We start from the raw sequence: 11283 nt of genomic DNA on the forward strand, positions 1-11283 counted from the left end.
CTTTGTCAAAAATTACTTGGCCATATATGTGAGGGTTTATTTCTGTGTTCTCAATACTGTTCCAGTGTATTATGTATCTGTCATTATGCCAGCACAACAGTCTTTTTTTTTTTTTCGCTTTTAGAGAAGCTTTTTTTTTTTTTAATTAATTCATTAATTCTAATTAGCTTCAAGTATACAGTACATTGGTTAGACATCTATAGAGTTTGTAAAATGATCCCGCTGGTTGCTCCCTCCCTCCCCTGGCCCTCCACCTGGCTGGCATATTTATGCTAAGTGCATTCCCTATGCCGTGCTCCCCATCCCCGTGACCATCATCAGCTACTAATTTGTACTTCTTTAACCCTTCATCCCATTCTCCCAGTCCCCTAACCCTCTACCCTCTGTACATCACCAAATTGTTCACCATATTTGTGCCTCTGTTTTTGATTAGTTTGTTCTTCTTGTTCCTTAGATTCTGCATATAAGTGAAATCATATGGTATTTATCTTTCTCTGACTTATTTCACTCAGCATATGACCTCTAGGTCCGTCCATGTCATTGCAAATGGTAGGATTTTATTTTTTTTTTAATGGCTGAGTAATATTCCATTATACATATGAACCATGATTTCTTTATCCAATCATCTGTAGATGAGCATTAGGTTGCTTCCATATTTCGGCTATTGTAAATTGTGCTGCTATGAATTTGGGGTGCATAGATCTTTAAGAATTATTGTTTTGGTTTTCTTTGGATAAATACCCAAAAGTACAAAGGCTGGGTCAAAAGGCATATCCATTTTTAATTTTTTGAGAAACCTCCATACTGTGCCATAGCGGCTGTGCCAATTTGCAATCCCACCAACAATGTATGAGGGTTCCCTTTTCTCTGCACCCTTGCCAACACTTCTTGTTTTTTGATTTATTGGTGATAGCAGTATTATCCTTATTAGTATGAAGCTCAGGTTGTCCAAGATTTGGCTCTTCAAGCTTGTTCAATGTGCCTGTGTCATACTTCCATTATTCTTTTGATACATCCTTATCTCCTAGTATAACAAAATGTTCCAGGCTTATCTCGTAGTTACCCTTGCCAGTCCTGCTTTCAGCTACTTCTTCAAGGACCTCTGTTTCCTTTTAGTGGGGAATGGTATTAGAGATCAAGATTTGTACACCAGCTGTCCTCATTGTTCCTGGAATGTCTCTCCTTTATACCTTTTTAATGGACAGAGCCAGGAAACATATGTATGCATGTGCATGAACATAAATAAGTACACATGCACATATACACATACACATGATATCCATATGTAAATGCATATCCATACATATACATATACATATACATATACATATACATATACATATACATATACATATACATATACATATACATATACATATACATATACATATACATATCCATACATATACATATACATATACATATACATATACATATACATATACATATACATATACATATACATATACATATACATATACATATACATACTTTAGCTATTATGAAAATATACCAATACCCCCAATCCCAATTTATCTTTTTTTGTCTTCTTCATTAACTATTTGTCCCTTCTCTCACAACGAGAATTTTTTTTTTTTTTAACGCCTACAGCACCTGGTATTCCTAGTTGGTCTCCCATCCAAGTACTAACCAGGCCTGACCCTGCTTAGCTTCCGAGATCAGATGAGATGGAGCATGTTCAGGGTGCTTTGACCATAGACAATGAGAATTCTGGCTTCCAAAAATACCAACACATTTATTCATTTGCTCAATCGCATAATACATCTAAAATAGTGCCAGAATGCCCTGACCTCTATCTACAGAAAACAAACCTAATAAAAAGTGTTCAGGATCTCCAATTTCTAGTTTTCCCATCTCCCCACCCTGTCCAGGATTGGGAGCATGCAGGGCATGTAGAAAAACTCTTTATAAGGAACTCAAATTAGTTTTGGGTATTCTCCTTCCCTACATTGTGGTAATGGTATTCATATGAAATATAGTTGGGTTCATTTGTTTCAGTTTTTTTCTGTTTTAGTTTTTCTCTCTTTCTATCTGCTGATTTACATTTTTTTTTGAATGTCTAACATTAACATGCTTCCAAAAGTCAAGACAATGAACAAGTATACTCACAGAAATATCCCTCTCTCCCATGTTCTTTGCACCCTCTTCCTCTATAGGTAACCAACTTAATTGTTTCTGTTTTTTCTTTTTTTGTGATTTTATTGAAAGTTTAGCACATATATATGTGTTTTCTTATTTCCTCTTCTTTCTTAAAAAAGTTAGTGGTACTGGATGTAATCTTTTGTGCTTTGATTTTTGTTTTGCAATTTCAAAAAAATGTTGCAATGAGTAAACTGATGCATACTTTTTTTTATATTGTTGAAGGAATATCCTCAGGATAAATTCCTAGATGTAGGTTCAATGATAAATGCATATATAATTTTGTTAGATATTGCCAAATTCTCTTCCATGGTATTTGTATCATTTACATCCCCAACAACAATATATGAAAGTTCCTGTTTCCTCAGAACCTCATCAACAATGTATTGTAAAGCTTTTGAATTTTTTCCAATCTGATGGATGAGAAGTAGTATCTCATTGTAGTTTTAGTTTATGTCTTCTCTTACTGTGAATGAATTTGAACATCTTTTGAAATGCTTAATAATCATTTTTATCTCTTTTCATAAGTTGCCTTTCATATTTTTTGCCCATTTATAGAATTTTTGGTGTTGTTCCCCCCTCAACTAAAATTTTTATTTTTATTTTAAGGGTACTCACCCTTTATCTGTGATATATGTTGCAAATACAGTTGTTTTTTTTTGATATTCACAGGGGATTGGTTTCAGAACCCCAACCTCCTCACCACCCCCTTCCCTAATAGATACCAAAATCTGTGGATGCTCAAGTTCAGTTGACCTTTGAACAATATTAGGGGCTCTGACTCCTCATGCAGTGAAAAATCTGTGTATAACTTCTGACTCCCCCAAAACTTAACTACTAATAGCCTACTGTTGACCGAATCCTTACCGATAACATAAACAATCGGTTAAGAGATATTGTATGCTGCATCTATTATACACTATATTCTTACAATAAAGTGAGCTAGAGAAAAGAAAATGGTAAGAAAATCGTAGTTTGTCTGTTTTTTGCAAATTGTCGCAATCTCCAAAATGATTTTCAATTTTGAAAAATGTGTGGATTTGTGCAGTTCAAACCCATGTTCAAGAGTCAACTACATAAAATTCCCAATTGCAGATGGAAATATTGTTTTCTATATATGGTTGGTTGAATCTACAGATGCAAAATATGGGGGGCTGACTGTATTTTATCCTACTTTGTACTTTCTTATTTAATTTTAATTTATTTAAAATTTAATTTAATTTATTTAATTTATTTTAATTTATTTTTGGCCTTATTTAATTTATTTTTGACCTCAAAAAATTTTTAATTCTTATTTAGTTAAATTTATCACTCTTTTCTTAAATCACATCTGTATTTTAATCACAATCAGAAAGACTTTTTCTACCTGGTTATAGAGTAGCTCACCCTTCTTTTTCCTCTCTGGTACTTGTATAGTTTTATTGTTTACATTTAGATCTTTGATTCTGAAATAATAATAAAAAATATATAGATATATCACACACACAGATATGATCGATACTTGCTAATGTTTGGTTCTGGTTCCTGCTAATATTTGGTCTTTGACTCTGATTTCTGACACAGAACTCCTAAATTTCTTGGAATTTTCTGGGTGATAGGAATGTCTTTCGTTCTAATGAAGTGACTCTTGGTGGGCTCCTGGATAGGGACTGGTCACTAGAGAGACCAAGCCATGATTAGAAGCTTGCAACTTTCAGCCCCACCCCCTATCCTCCAGAGGAAAGAGAGGAGCTGGAGACTGAGTTAATAAATGATCATGCCTACGTAATGAAGCCTCCATAAAAATTCCTAAAATATGGGGTTTGGAGAGCTTCTGGGTTGGTGAATGCATCCATATGCTGGGAGGGCGATGTATCCCAAATCCATTGGGACAGAGCTCCTGTGCTCAAGGTCCTTCTGGAAGCTGCCCTAAGTATCTATTCAACTGGGTATCTATCTGTGTTCTTTAAAATGTCTTTGTGATAGATCAGCAATCGTAGGTAAAATGTTTTCCTGGGTTCTGTGAGCTGCTCCAGCAAACTATTGAATCTGAGGAGAGAGTTGTAGGAACTTCTGATTTGTAGCCAAGTAAAATAATTTGAGAGTAACCTGAGAATCTGCTACTTGCAATTGGTGTCCAAAGTGCGGGCAGTATTGTGGGACTGAGCCCTTAACCTGTGGGGTCTGCACTAACTCCAGGCAGTTAGTGTCAGAATTGCTTGGTGTGGAAACCCATACATCTGGTGTCTGAAGTATTGTGAGTGGCAGTAATGTGAGAACAGAGAGGATAAAAACAGAGTTTTTCCTATTCATTCCCCTGGTTTCTTTGGAATTAATTCTTGTGTATGGTGTGAGGAATGGTTCTAATTTTTTCTTTTTCCAAATGGCTAATCAGTTAATTGTCTAGCATCACTTATAAAAAGACCATCTTTGTTCTAGTGATTTGCAATACAACCTATATCATATGCTATATTCCATACGTAGTTAAGCCTTATCCTTTTGCAGGCACTATAAAAATTAGTGTTAAGTAAGCCTTTTGAATTAAGTCAGTGGACCCTCAGTAAGAAGAAGTTTTAAAATTAAAATATCATCATATCATTTAAAGATTTTGATATTAACCTCAGTAGAGTGTCTGAATTAGGTGTCACAATTAAAATGGTAGAGGGTCTTATGTCCCTAGTATCAGTTCTCAAGTTTTGTTAAAATGCAGATTCCTAAGATCTATCATTAAAAATTCTTATGTAGAAGTGAGAGCTGGGAGGTGGTTCCATAGAGTAGTGGTTAGCACGTCTTTATATGCTTTATATGCAGAAGGTCCTGGGTTTGAGCCCCAGCAGAGCCACGACCCATACCCTGCGTGCACCGGGCCCCAGGGGATTTGGCAACATTCGTGGGTCGGGTGGAAGTGGGGGTGGGGATTAAAAAAAAAGAAGTGGGGGTGGGGCTTTGATATTTTATCTGCTTAATAACTAATATGGGTGAGTAGACTAGGGGGTCATTGGATCACTTTTTAAAAAGAATAGGCTTAGAGGAAAGGGACAGCTTATGTGGAATAGGCATCCAATGTAGTGACATGTGGGAAAAGTAATAGTTAAATTCTTTTGATGATGACAAAAGGAAATTCAGGCTTTCCACTACATTCAAAATGTGAGAATTACTCAAGAGCTAGATCTTTACTACTGAGGTCACAGGAAGTAAATTCATATTTGGTAATCTTTCCATCCTTTAGATTTTATTCTCAGTTGTCTGGACATTTAGGTCTGTGGTTCTCAGATCTTTTTAGTTTTACATATTGCTCAGGAAAACCAGGGCTTGGAAAGATTTGTTTTTGTAGTAAAGCCTCAGTTAGGCCTCATTGATAGATAAGATGCTCAGATTTTATGAGGTTAGAAATGAGATTAACTAAATACATTTAGAGTTTAATATTATGCATTTTATGGTGGAAACATTAAGACTGCTCCATACACTACCTCCTACCATCTGGATAATTAGTAATTCTGCACTGTTCTTTCCAAACCAGGGACCTAAATGGCTGAGCATGGAAACAATAATTGATACAGCTCTCTAACAAGCTTTGACTCTGCATATTTGGCCAAATCGTGTGTTAGAAAGTATAAGAAACACTTACTTTAATTTTCTGGGGCTATTTACTGAATCTTCTCATCCAGATTTGTTTCCATCTGTTCATTTCTTTGTCTCACAGAATAGAGTCCATTGTGGTTTTAATCTCTATTATACACATTCAGTATGAATAAAAACCCAGGCGCACATACACATATTTCACTATGAGATAGTAAAATCTCAGTTTGTGAGGACCTCACTTGCAGTATGAACTTATGGTTCCCCCTCTTTGCAGTTTTAAAATTTTATGTTAACCTGGCATTATGAGTGGGGATTTTTCTTCTTTAGTGTGAGTCATGGCTGTATATAACACCCACAGAATTGCTAAATGTGGAAAAGCTTGTTGGCAAAAATTTGAATATCTCCTCTCTGGCTTTTTCTGGTTCTCATCTGTATTTCATAATACAAAACTAAGGAGAATTTTGCTTTGGTGAAATCTGACTACTAAATAATTCTTGCAAGTAACATATTCTGAATTAGCATTTGAGATTTTGATTAAAGCATTTTTGAAGTAATTTCACATTAGTAGCTATTAAAGAGTATATTTCAAAAGGAAAAATATGTTTGGCATTGAGTACTTTGAGGTCCCTCTTCAGTTGATCAAAATCTATGCAAATTGTATTGTGACCTTTTAATGTACAGGTAAGCCCTTTGGGTCCCAGTACTTATTATCACACGATACACAAACAGTGCATATGTCGTATATTGACAATAAAATCTCTAAGTCAGACTGACACTGTGGAAGTACTTAACACTCTTATTGTCTTACTAGCCCAATTGGATTAATTGTCTCCTTTTCCCCATTCTACTGCTTAAAACATTTGCCCCATTCTTCCATTCATGCTTACCAACATTTTTGTTGGTAGTTACATTTATTTGATTACTCATCTTCTATGGTGATTCCTGTCATTTGGCTCAACTTCTTTTCCTGTAGTCTCTTTACTTTTGAAATCCATACATCTCATCTGTCAACAGCATCTGAATATCTCAAAGGTAACTTAGATTGTTTTGACTTGGTCTTCGTCTTTAGATGAAGACCCTGAGCAGTTATCTCAAGACCCAGGTGATTTCAAGATGGAAGATAAGGATTAGTGGTGATGTCCTCCCCTATTCAGATTGTTCAAACAATGCTTTTACTCAATTTACTTCTTTTCTAAAAAAAAATATTTATTATTTTTGCCATTTATGTTTTCTAATATTGTATTTGAATCTCACCGCCTTAGTCATAGTCAACAGAAATTGTTAGAAAATATTTTAAACAGAGCAAAGAAAATCTAACTCCATTTAGATTGTCTTTCATTTGTAAATATTTGAAATTTGAGTTTAAAATTGTATAACAGAATGAAACAGTCTTAATAAAATGAAGTTGTTGGAATATTAAAATTTTCCTACTTTTTAAGTGTATTTTATAAAAAATTCCATCATCAATGAATCTAAAGTAACTATGGAGGTGTTTTCATTCATTATATTCCACTGGAAAAAAGTGGTTGAAGTAATTATATAGATTTTTACCTTATTCTTTTATATCCTGTGTAACTAATTCTTTGCTTTATGTCCAAATGCCCTGGTTTCTAAAGGCTATTCATTTTCTGCTGAAATAAAATACCTTTTCAATTTAGTTACTAACTTTGAATAAATGTGTATTTGTTTGGTAGAGAGAATAAGTGATAGTAATTTAATTCATTATGTGTAGTTTTATCCCTTCTCAGGTGCTTTGTTGATTTACACATGGTATCATCCCTTTTATTCACTTTCACAAGAACAGATCTCCTAAAATAATGCTCTTTCCTTGAGCAAATGCTGCTATTCTTTAAAGTATTTTAGTTTAGATTTTTTTTTTTTTAAACAGTACATTTGCCTACAAAAAGAAGTCCAGACGTTATTGGATGGCAGAGTTAGTGCAACAATTCAGTGATGTCACGTCTATCTCTGCAATGCTTTTAGCCTTTTCCTTATTGCCATAAGATGGCTGCCATCCACTCAACCATCATATCTGCCTTCATGGCAGGAAGAAAGAGATAGGGCTTGCTTTTAGTTTATAATTTAAGAAATATATGTGGAACTTTTTTTCAGGAGGATCGATAACCTGAAAACAGAAAGTGTGCATTTTCTATTTGGAATAATATTTTACCTTTCAAATTGGTTATCTGAAAGGCTATAAAATATATCTTTAATACATTATTATTTAGCACATATAAATTTAAGAGATACTGTGCACCAACTATGTGCCAGACAATGTTTTAAAAATTGAGACTACAAACTGTAATAAAACAGAGATTTTGCCTTCAGGTTGTATTCTTCAGGAAGAAATGCCAGAAACAGACAAATACAGTCTCATGTGACTGATAAACTATAGAATTTAGCACTACAATGTGCAAGATTAGAGTGTGGAGTTGCTGACTGATACCTGGAACAGATGAGACTGAGCCTTAGAACTGGAGCATGAAGATGAGATAGTCAATAAAAGTGAGGAGGGGAATAGTGAGGGGAAGAAAAATTTCCCTTTCTGGTTTAATAACTAAATTGACATAACAGATTAACAGGAGAAAAACAAATTTAATTTCATACATACAGAAGCTCCAAAATTCCAAAATTCCAAGACGTAACCAAAGCAGGCAGCTTTTATACTTTTTAGACAAGGAAACAATAAATTTGTGAAGAATTGACAAAATAAAGGGATTTGGGCTTAGGATAGCAAATTAATGAAGAAGTAACAAGGTTTGTTTATATAGCACTCTTGGCCCTGAATTCCCTACTTCTAGCGATAAGGATGCTTTTTATCTTCTGGGTACAGGAAGAGTACCTTAACATGGGAGATTTAATTCCTGCTTTCAGGCCAAAGGAGGCTTAGAGTGTCCTTCTTGCACTCGTTGTTCCTTAAGTAACTTTGATTCAAAATAATTAATATGCCAAAGTGCATTGTGGCAGCCTGACCCTGCCTGGCCATTTCCTGCTTGGATGAGTTCATTCCTGACTGCCCTCCCCGCACCTCAAGGACTTTCCAACTAACACCAGTTTTCTCCCAGCTACCTCCACCACCTCAAGGACTCTCCAGCTAACATCAGTTGTTTCATAGCTTGCCAACTAATTAATGTTCTTCCTTATATCTATAGCTGTGTAGGGATGACAAGACTGTATAAAACTGCCTGTTATGTTATAATCGGGGCTCAGCCTTTGGATAAGAATCCACTGAGCTGGTGCTGGCATCAATAAATACTGCTTATAGCCTCCATGTCCTGTCTCTCCGTTTGAGAATCCTGCAACAGCATATCTTGGAGTGGGGGGAGTAATAGTCTATTATTTTTCGATATGGAGGGTCTCCAGGCATCAGAACCATTATGTGCAAAGGCCTGGGAGTGTCAAGAGTGCAGGGTTTACTCAAGAACTACAAGTAATTCTCTATGGTTGGATCATAGGCATGAGAGATCAAAATTTAGGCAAACATTTTACTCAAGACTTTAGTCTTCATCCTATCCTTGGTAATTATGCCATAGTCTTGTACTTTCACCTGATTCTAATTCCTTAGAACTTAGTTTTGGTTCCACTTCCTGGAACCCATGACTAATAAGTCAATTTTTTTCTTAACATTCTTATTTGATAGAAGCTGTATATTAGTATCTGTTAACCTACAGACAAGGTTAGAGTTGGTCAAGAGAGGAACTTGGGTGAAAATTCAGAAGTGGGAGTCCGTCAGATATAGAGATGAATAGAAGAAGAAGTGCCTGGTGGATCCAAGGTTTTTCTCAACGTCCTTCACTTGATGGCCCTCTCATCTTCCTGACTGCTGGACCTGATGACCAGTCATAGTCCAGGGACACTATCAGGTGCTTGCATTCAGAGCCACAGAGGCAGGGACTGCCAGAGGTCACAGCTCTCTTTAGACTCCCACAAGGTTCTTTCGCAGCCCGACTTTAGAGAATAGCTATGCTTGGCTTCTCAGGTCTCTGTGCAAGCTTTGACATATCCACTAGAGTCAGTGCTTCCTGAGAGCTGGTGAGTGACTCTTCTGTCCTCAAACGCTCTCTTCTAGACTTTTGCTTTCCCTGATCTTTCCATAATAGTGAAAGCTCTAATTCTTATAGTAAATTTCTTCCCATAACACACACATAGTGGCTCTGCTTTTCCAACTAAAGCCAGACTAATACGTTCCTGGCCTCATTGATTGCCTTTCCCACAATGAAATTTTTATATTGAAAATAATCATGTATTGACCCAGTCTTCCCTTTTCCCATGAATCCTCGATCCTCATCATTTCCCTTTCAAAATTCCTAGTTTGAAAAATTCAGAATGCCATCTCCCTGAGTCCTGCTCACCCTGGCCAAACTTTGGAGTGCAAGACCTCTGCTCTGATCTGCTCTAGCACAGCAGGCTAGGGTTGGGAGTGGACAAGATCTTGATTCAAATTTTTGTTCTGCTCCTTTCTAGCTGGGGCCTTGGGCAAGTTATTCAACAATTATTAGGTGTAGCTTCCTCACGTGCAAAAGGGAGATGATAGTCACAGTTACCTTATGGAACTGGTGTGAGATGTAGACACAAAGGTGTCCACAAATATCGACTTGTTTTTTTCTTCTTTATTTAGCTGCCAGTCCTACACTGTCCTCCAAGGAGAAGAAAGATGTCTCGTCATCCAGATATTTTACTTTCTCCAGCACCACAGCCCCCAGTGGAAAGGCCAGTTTGTGAACCATGGACTGAAGCACTGAGACTGGGTAGGAGCATTTGGTTCAGGGAACGGAAACACTCTGTCTTTTAATGTGGGTGGTCAGTTGTTCTTTAAGTGATAATAGTAAAGCCACATTTAAAAAAGTTGCTGACATTGATGCTCATTACAGATTTGAAGAATTGACACAGCGAGAAATTTTAAAAAGGAACTTGACTGTAAAAGCAATACTAATTATAGATGGTTATATCCATGGCTTATTATTAATGCCTAATAATTAGCATGCTGCCCAATGCCGATGATGGAAGCCATAGAATACATCACTAACTTGTTTCATTCAATTGCAACAACAAGTATCTCTATGGACAATTGACCATTAAAGTTTGTTGTTCAAGTAGTATGTCCATCTGTTAGCAACCTAGGACAATTCAAGAAAAAGCAGTTCCCACAAAGATAATGCTAATAAGTATTGATACTTTTTATATTTTTATCCCTTGGACAGTACTGCGGGAGAGGTGTTATTCTCATTCTCATTTTTCTAATAAGAAACTAAGGCTTGGGGAATTTTTTTCATTTCAGAAACATTTGGTTTTTTTGCACAGAAGCAACCAAAAGTGGACTCCAGGGCAAAAGTGCACCTTGACATGATTCGGTGGCTAGTGCCTAGCTCCACCCACTACACTTCTTCCAGGATAGAGAGCTCTGGGCAAGGGCTTGACCACTCCTTCGGGAAAAAGAAGGCATTCAGGAATAGATTAAGACATCTCATGCACAATGTGTTTCTAACTGCTTATTCATTATTGCGGTCATCTGTTAGTCACGCATGCATAAAATAAATGCACTTATTTGGAAGGAAGAGGGGC

At 36.3% G+C, this 11283-nt stretch overlaps 1 long non-coding RNA gene and 1 pseudogene across 1 annotated transcript in view; one reads left to right on the forward strand and one right to left on the reverse strand.

Annotated features, from left to right (window-relative positions):
- LOC105304813 overlaps positions 1-11043 on the forward strand; it is a 23958-nt gene extending 12915 nt beyond the window's left edge. Inside the window, exons 3-4 of the long non-coding RNA XR_002776981.1 lie at positions 10340-10469; positions 11023-11043. This is a non-coding gene — a long non-coding RNA (uncharacterized LOC105304813). The remainder of the gene's footprint in view (positions 1-10339; positions 10470-11022) is intronic.
- Positions 1603-1721, reverse strand: LOC111731201 (annotated as a pseudogene).
- Positions 11044-11283: the final 240 nt, after the last annotated feature.

The sequence above is a fragment of the Pteropus vampyrus genome, unplaced genomic scaffold (genome assembly GCF_000151845.1).
Source record: "Pteropus vampyrus isolate Shadow unplaced genomic scaffold, Pvam_2.0 Scaffold353, whole genome shotgun sequence".
Taxonomy (NCBI): Eukaryota; Metazoa; Chordata; class Mammalia; order Chiroptera; family Pteropodidae; genus Pteropus; species Pteropus vampyrus.